Here is an 8,713-nt window from a genome sequence, read left to right on the forward strand (position 1 = left end):
TTCACCATTAGGGCTTTTCCAGGTCAATTTTCTGTTGCTACGTTTCCTGAAAAAAGCGTTCATTATTCTCAGATTATTCTTTTCTGCGAATTCTACCAGCATCTCACCTCTAGGGTTTCTAGAACTGACACCGGAGTTGCCAATTGCCTGTTCACCGGCCTGCTTCTCCCCCCCCCCCCCCCTTTTGCATTGAAGTCCCGCGTTACTGCTGTATACCGCATTTGCACTTTTCTCATCGCTAATTCAACACCTTCATAAAACTGATCTACTTCCTCATCGTCGTGAATGGACGTTGGAGCATAGGTTTGTACTACCTTTAACCTATACCTCTTATTGACTTTGATTACGACTACTGCTACCCTCTCGTTGATGCTGTAGAATTCATCAATGTTGCTCACTATGTCTTTATGGATTAGGAATCCTACCCCGTATTGCTTCTTATCCGGGAGACCTCTATAGCAGAGGGCATGGTCGTTATTCAGCAATGTGTAAGCCTCACCAGTTCTAATATCACTAAGGCCGATCATATCCCAAACAATGTCTGATAGTTCTTCGAATAGTCCTGCTAAGCTAGCCTCACTCGAGAGGGTTCAGGTGTTAAACGTTGCAAGTGTCAGTCTCCATTGGCGGCCTGCCCGGATCCGGGTATTCTTAGCACCCTCTGCTGCGTTGCAAGTCTGACCACCGCCTTGGTGAGGTGCTCCGGAGCCGCTGGGAACTGTGGGCCATTGGTTCATTGAGTAGATCATTAGGGAAGTTGTGGCCGAATAATGCACCAGGGAGGCCAATTCCTGTTCTGGAGATGGAGTGTCTTTGTTCAAGCTTAGTAGGCCTTCCTAATTTGGTTATACCTGGATTAGTATAGCGTCACTCGCCCTCGGCATCTTTCGCCGGTGTCAGGCGCCACTCCAAGCCTGCAGCTGTAGTGCACTGAAGGATGTCATACGCAGATACACCATAGTTAAAAAAAAAGGGGGGAGGATTTGAATGTCCGACTATTGCAACCGAGCATAAGACATAGCTCAGTAAGATAATCCCGCAGGTGGCTAGGCCACCTTGTCACCGATAAGTACTGCCCAGAGGCCCTACATGCGTAAGAGATCGGCTAATTTGTCCACCCTTTGAGGGTTTTTGCTGATCGGCATAGGTTACACGACATAGCGTCAATTCTCGGTTGCCCTAGCCTCTTGTTCCCCGCATCCTATGCATGCACGTGGTCTTGAGCGCGCCTAGGTACACGATATATCTTTGCTGGATTTGAAAAGCGCTTAACACTTGTGCGTAAAAATAAAAAAGGGAAAAGCTTTTCAGCGTTTACCGAGAGGCCCTGAGTGTCGAATGATCCGTTCATCGCAGCTGCTTGTCTCTTGTCGTCCGAAAACTCGCGTTCCCTGGTGGCTATTCACAATGTTCAATCGCACCACCGTGTCACTACCGCGCTGAGATTCGCACAAAGCAGGCGACCTTGACGGCTCTCAATGGTGTCGTCATCCTTTCTACAGCTTTGGGCAGTGATTATTCTAGATCTAATGAAAAGGAAGGAACGGGGGGGGCGGGGGGAGGTAATTGATCTCGTAGTTTTTCTGGGAACGCAGAGAGCCTAAGCACTAGGGAGACGGGAGTTGTATGCCTCATTTAACTTACGCTGGTGCCTTTTTCGATCAGTCAAACATGGTTTGAACATTTCGCGCTTGTAAGAAATTGGCGGCTCTGCTGCCGCCTCGGTGGCAATACAATCATCGGGAATGAAAACGAAAGTAAGCAAGACAGAATAATTCAGATGTAGACGAAAGGGATGGACGCTATACAGAACGCCCACTAACCTTTATTGCATCAACCTTGTATTGACAACAGATTAACAGATATGGATCGACATAGTGATTGAAGTGCACCAGTTCAGGTGCTAGATATACAGGAGACTCCAACCATCACCAATGGCGGAAATGCAGATCGATAGGGAAAAAACGCTGCTGCTGCAACCCGCAAGGGCCCGGTGCGCGTGCACTTAACATAAAGGAATAAAAAAGGCGGTCACTTCGAACTGGTTCATTTCTGTCGAGCAGTGGATTCATCCGTGTAGCTGGCGATTATAAATGCGGGCTTGCTCATTCTCTATGTCGAGTTATTTTTTTCTTTATTGTGAGTGCATCTTAAAATAATGCACCCGATTTCATTCATGTCATAGGAAACAGGACCTCGGAATAGACTTTCTTGTACACTGCTTGATGCAGGTAAACTCAGTATGCATCGCACATTTTTTTTTTTTTACAACGAAAGGCAGCAGAGGGCCCTCCAGCTTCAAGTTTTCGCAAATGTCCGTGAAATTAGCTCTAAAAGCTGCCATCCCTTTTATCCACCGGTACAATGACGGCGCCGTTGGCGCGGCTATAACGTATACGAGCATCGTAGGAGAAACTACGCTAAACTTTATGCCCCACGAACTATTTCCAAAGTTTTGTGCTTGACAGCGCAAGAAAACTGTCTGGAGGCACACGGCGAAACCTGCGCGTAGTGAGGACAGCGGTGCTATTCGAGCTGCCATTGCGCTGTGCGCCTCGGCTGCCTTCCCTAGGATTGGCGGAGAAAAGGCGGACATGCAAATTTCGCGCCGTGCCGATGAGTTTCTGCCTCCCCGGCGGGCGAGGTAAACACGCTCGTGCACGGCCCTCGTTAGAGCCAAGTGCAACAACTGCTTGGCTCGTGGGGTTCGACCTCCGGGGAGCTTTCTTTCTGCCCAGATCTCATCAAAGGAGGCTCTTCCTTTTGCCCCGCTCTCTTCCAGACGTTATTGCGTTAACAAGTTTCGTGACTGCTACACTTTGTTCACTGAGCAGTTGCTCCAGCCGACTTTTTCGTAACACCGAAGTAAGTTCGCGTAATGCAGACCATAACGCTTGTGCCGAGCAATCAGCAAAGGCGATATCTTGAAGGTGAGTCTAACTCGAGAAAAAGCAAAGTGGCAGGCAGCTTTTCAACGAATGTGTGGTCAATCACCATATCTTCTATTTCTTCAAGTTTCATCATGTGGCAAACAAGTTGATGGAGTAGCTGACTCTTTCATGACTGCCTGTGTCGCAAATAGTCACTGACAAGTAAGGATTTGTACGCCTGCGGAATTCATTGCAGTCACGTGAGAACACTCATGAGGCTTACTGAAGAGTTCCCCAACTGCTGCACTCAGAATTCTTCATACGTGCCCAAGCATAATGCGAGTGGTGGAGAATGAACGTGGCTTTGTGGACTCGTGCTCGAAACCCTGCTCGGTTTATTGCAGGGGCGTAACGAGGGGAGGGGGGAGGGGATCTTATGGGGCTTCAGATGCCCCTCCTCACCCCCCGAAATTTTTTCGTGCTGTTATGCACCGCTTACCAAAACAATCCCCGGGGCCGGAAATCATGCTTGATTTTGTCTAGAATGTCCTTTTCATGCTCGAAAAGACATTTTAGCGAGAATATTGCGAAATCGGGTTGGATTTCGCGGTACGCCCATGCACCGGGAGTCACATATCGTTACGCAAGGAGCTCCACTCGAGCACGAAGTTTCAAAGGCCTTTGGATGGTGAGTGGGCTCGTCGCGGCATCTTGCGGAGGCCGCAGAATCTAGGGAGCGTTTGGATTTCAATTCTGAAACTTTATGGGTATAAAGTTCTCATGAACGTTTCATGCGAAAGGTGCACTGACATTTCCAAAGTCGTGCTTTAGATTTTCAATGCCAAAACGACGTGGGTTTAATGTTGTTATAAACATTTGAGGCCAAAGGTGCATTGACTTTTCTGAAGACGTACATCGCACCATACAACGAGAGAAGCGAAATCAACACACTATCAGACAACTTGACAAAGCACGCAGCGAGGTCCAATGAGACGAAGCGTTGTGGTGGTTCATTTGTGCCGTCATGTCAGTGAAAAGAATATCAACATTTTTTTTATCCTTCGCCAAAGCATCCATGTCAAGACACTAAAGCCAGCAAATGTAACTACGTTCTTATTGTTTTTCTAGGGAACTTCTATTACAATTAGGTATCCACACACGCTAGACGAGTTAATCGAGGCCCAACGTCGATCTCAACTAGAGCGGCTTACTTTCACGGAAACGGGCCGCAGCATTCTAAACAAGCTTAATATCGCCTACCACCGTCAACATGGAGACAAACACCCAATACCACGCGACATTCAGCAATGGATACACGCCGACCCTATTCCGAGAAACATGCACCCAGACTACAACAAAGAACGCAGGAAGGCACGAGCTACTTCCCTCATCAAAGCTTACGCCAACACCGCGGGCGTCACCTTCGTCGACGCAGCTGAGTACCAAGATGGACGGCGCTTTACGGCGGTAACCACAGCAGGCGGCTTGCTCCGACATGCTGCCAGCATCATTACCAAAAATGCCGAGACGGCCGAGGAAGTGGCCATCGCCCTGGCCACTCTTGACCCAGCCTGTCACACCATACTGAGCGATTCTCGCGCAGCAGTCAACAACTACATCAAAGGTCGTATTTCTCATCATTCACTCCATATAAGCTTAAGACAAGCCCCGCATTCGTCTGAAAATCAAATCACCCTCGTCTGGATCCCAGCACACGCCGGCGTTGTCCACCCGCACCTCACCAACCTCAACGAGATTACACACTCCGTAGCACGAGGACTAGTCAACCGTGCCGGAGACGGTGCACCCGCAGGACGCGACCGCCTTACAAGATACAACGACCTTGTAAAGTCATTTTACCTCGTAAGAAGAACCTTCCCCACCCCTCACCAAAAGTTAAACAGGGCACAGGCAACCACCCTTCACCTGTTACAGAGGAATACATACCCCTCCCTCACACGCTATCATACTATATACCTCGACATCTACCCGAGCCAGACGTGCAAGGTCTGTAAAACTGAATCGGCAACACTCCCCCACATGCTATGGGAGTGCAAACACCAATACCAAGACCTTAATCCCGTGACCCTCTCGTCGAGATGGCACGCCGCCCTGCGCAGCTCCCACCTCGACGACCAACTCTGGGCGACCCAGCAGGCCTACGAAGCGGCTAAGAGGCAAGGCCTCGACGTCCCATCGTGGGAGGCCTAGGCCCAGCCGACTAAACTGCTGGTGCTTATTAAAGTTCACTCTTTCTCTCTCTGGACTTCTATTCACGAGGTTGCATTGAGCCCCTTCTCTCTCTGTCTTTTTTTTTTTTTTGTTCTCGCTACTTGCGGGCTGCCGAACCAACCAGAGCGCATGCGTTTTTCTCGGGCTGTATCAACCACCGCGCAGCACACTTCGATGCGCATTTGTTTTTCTCTGACAGAGTGGATTTTCGCCTGGCAGAGTTTTGTACGCTATTTGGCTAGCAGACGAGAAAAATAAACAATGCATGGTCGCTCACCGCCATCACTACGGGTACTCAACGGATTGCAACGCGTTCACTTGACTGCAACCTCCCGGCAAAATTTTGCCTCGCCGGTGTAGGATACCGAGCAGTAGCGTACGGTTGTGTGCGGACCATGCATCTAACCTTTTCTTCAATATTCCTTCAGTATCCACACTAGGTGCCCAAAGCAGGCATTCGATTGTAGCCAACATGCTTTCCTTTGCGTTATTTCATTTTGGCGCCCCCTGCGCCACAAAATAAAAAGAAAGACTGTCGCGGCGCAGCGAATTGTCGCTTGGTGGAAGTTCAATTTTATTACTCGTTTTGCGGGAAGTAATGGGCCACGGGACGCTTCAGTTGCCGGATGCTCTTATTATGTTACTGCGATTGGAGTTATATGGACATTCCAGGCGCATTCCTGCCGTCGCCCTCATGTTCCAAGTCCAGGGGCGGTAACATCGTGACCGCGCGCCGCATGCTGTATGTGCGACTGAAAGCGTAAGGGGCGAGGGCATGGTGAGCCGACGATGGTGGCTCAGTCTTGTGTGCGCAAGGGAGAAAAGCGAGGAGGAAGCGCGCCGCTTTCCGTTGCGCGCGATACATCAAGGGAAGTGGAAGGAGAGGGGGGGGGGCTGTGATTTTTGAATGTGTGGTTATGCAACATGTTTATTTGCCTTGTTTGACGCATCATATACAGTGGCTTTTTCTTGTATACGTAGATTTATTGCTTATACGTATATTTAAATATCCTGTTGCGGTGTTTTGTGTATATGTGCAGTGAATTTTGTTTCCAGTGTCCCATTTTTGCCCTTTAGCGTCTGTATCTTGACATTTGGACATTTCATTGTATCTTCGCATTTTTAATGTACGAAGGCGAGTGAAATGAATGTGAGCCAACCCACCCTGCGCAATTATGGTTCGGTTCATTATATGCGAGGCATTCACGTGGCACAGACGCATCTCTCATTTACAATAGTGACACGCAGGTGTTAGGATCAAGGTTCTTTAATGCTCGCATACACTGGGTTGAACATGGTTGTGTGACATAATGGACACTCCGAAACCTCACGGACTCCAACAGCGTTGTGCGTGAGGTTTTTTACAGATGAAGACGTTTCCCAAAAAGAAATGAGTCGCCGTATGGCTTCCGTGTACGTTGAACATTGCATTTCAATGGCCACGATGAAGCGTTGGGGCAAACGGTTCAAAGAAGGACATGAAAGTTGCAAAGACGATCCAGGACCGGGCCAAAGCCACCGTGCAATCACCCCCAACACAATGGCAAAGGCTGGTTAGACAAGAACGGATTACAGTGAAAGCTCGTTAATTCGAACTTTAACAATTCGAATTTATGGATAATTCGAACTGTACGATTTGGTCCGGCCAAGCTCCACAGAAGTCTATGTATAAAAAAGTCCGTTAATTCGAACGCGAGAAGGTTCCCTCACGGATAATTCGAACTACGCTCGCCTGGCACATAGCCAGAGAAACGCGCCTACTGCCTACACACAAGGCTGTATTGCCTCCGAAACGGAGAGAACGGCGAGAGAAGGCAAAATCGGTAAAAAATCTAACCGACACGGGGTCAGCCAGAAGGCAGCGGTGGCTGCCGCCTCTTTGTTCTACGTAACCTCCGAGACTTCTTGCCCGTTGCGAATCTCAGAGGCTTTGCAAATCTTGTACAGCTGCTAATGTTGTGCGGAGATGGCAAGGCAAGCTGCAAAACACAGCGAATCAAGTACGTCGCAGCTGCACTTGCAATCAAGAGCCAACGAATCAGGGCCTTCGCCACCTTCACATGTTCAGCGTCTTTGTCTCGGCAGTCTTCATCGGTTGTTCACCTCTGTTTTCAGCTTAGGAGGTATCGGCCATCGCGATTCATTGTGATGGTGTTAAGCCTCGGCTAACGTTCGTTTCGGTGGACATCGGTGGTGTGGCACAGTCGGATCCAGAGCTTCGACTTGAAGAGGGCGTGTGCCCGCGGCACACGCCATCACTTTCTGACACGCCAGATTTCTGACATGCCCTACTGCTTCCAAATCGCAGTGTACTGTTGCCCTCCTTCACTTTCGTTAGTTCGAACTTTCGTTAATTCGAACTGAAGCGGCTTCCCCTTGCGGTTCGAATTAACGAGCTTTTACTGTATAAGCACCGATGAATTGGCAGGACGTGTGGCAGAGAGAAAGGCAGAGAGGCTAACAAAGTTTTATTAAAATCGTCATCATCAGCCTGGTTACGCCCACTGCAGGGCAAAGCCCTCTCCCATACTTCTCCAACTACTCCGGCCATGCACTTATTAAAAAATATTGAAATATTATTTTATTTTATTAATAAATATTATTACATTATTTGTCCTCAACTTGTTCATTTCATGGCCTTTGTACTTTTTCATTGTAGCGGAATGCACTGCCTTGCTGGTTTGAAAGTGATACAGTTCTAAAGTTCGTGTGATATTTGCTTTACTTGTTAAATATACAGAAAACATAGAAATATTGATATCAGTTATTTCGGGCACAAAGTTTGAGACATACCAGTACATTCTTTTATGAAAAAGTACATATTTTACTTGCCTTGACAGTGCGTAGCGTTAAGTATTCGTTTGCAGCACCTTTGGCAATGGCAACGTAGTTATAAATAATGTTTGATGCATTTGATCCCTCGACAATTTCTATAAGGAGGAGGCCGAGCTGCAAATTCAGCCCCCCCCCCCCCCAAATGGGGGTAGCGAGGCTTGTCGTGCGTGCGCCTCACCTTCATCACGGTTGAGTAACCCTGAAGTAACAGCGCCGGATTTCTCCGGCCTCCCACTCCCTCAGCTCAGGATCTTCTCGTTGTTGTCGGATTGCCTGGGCTCGGGCGGCTCTAACGGCTGGATCGGAGCGCCGCCGGCGAACGCTTTGACGGGCGAGCTCGCGCCGCGGTTCGTCGAAGGCTGCCTGTTTCTCTGGGGAACGCACAACGAGTGGTCGTCCCATCCCGGGACGCAAATGAAGCTGGGGCAATGCGCACGAGACCCTTTCTTGCCCTTTCCCTCCCCGGCGGAAGCGAAACGGTTCTGATTGGCTGCGCGCGTGGAGTGAGCGCGCAACCAGTCAAACCACCCTATTATTGCGCTTTCTCTCAGCTGCTGTGCACTGGGAGCAACTGTGTCATTTTTGCGCGACTACGTAGCCAACGAAAGTTGCCACCCAATACAAGCTTCGTTTGAAAAGGTCTTTAGGTAAAAATGTTGATGCGTTCTATTTTGTGGCCCGAAAACCCAGATATGGCCAGAGAGTGCGATGCACGTGTTGAAGAATAGTCAATGAACTGCCACCTAAATTCAGAAATGAATCGCAAGTGTTGATGT

The sequence above is a fragment of the Dermacentor albipictus genome, chromosome 5, assembly GCF_038994185.2.
Source record: "Dermacentor albipictus isolate Rhodes 1998 colony chromosome 5, USDA_Dalb.pri_finalv2, whole genome shotgun sequence".
Classification (NCBI taxonomy): domain Eukaryota; kingdom Metazoa; phylum Arthropoda; class Arachnida; order Ixodida; family Ixodidae; genus Dermacentor; species Dermacentor albipictus.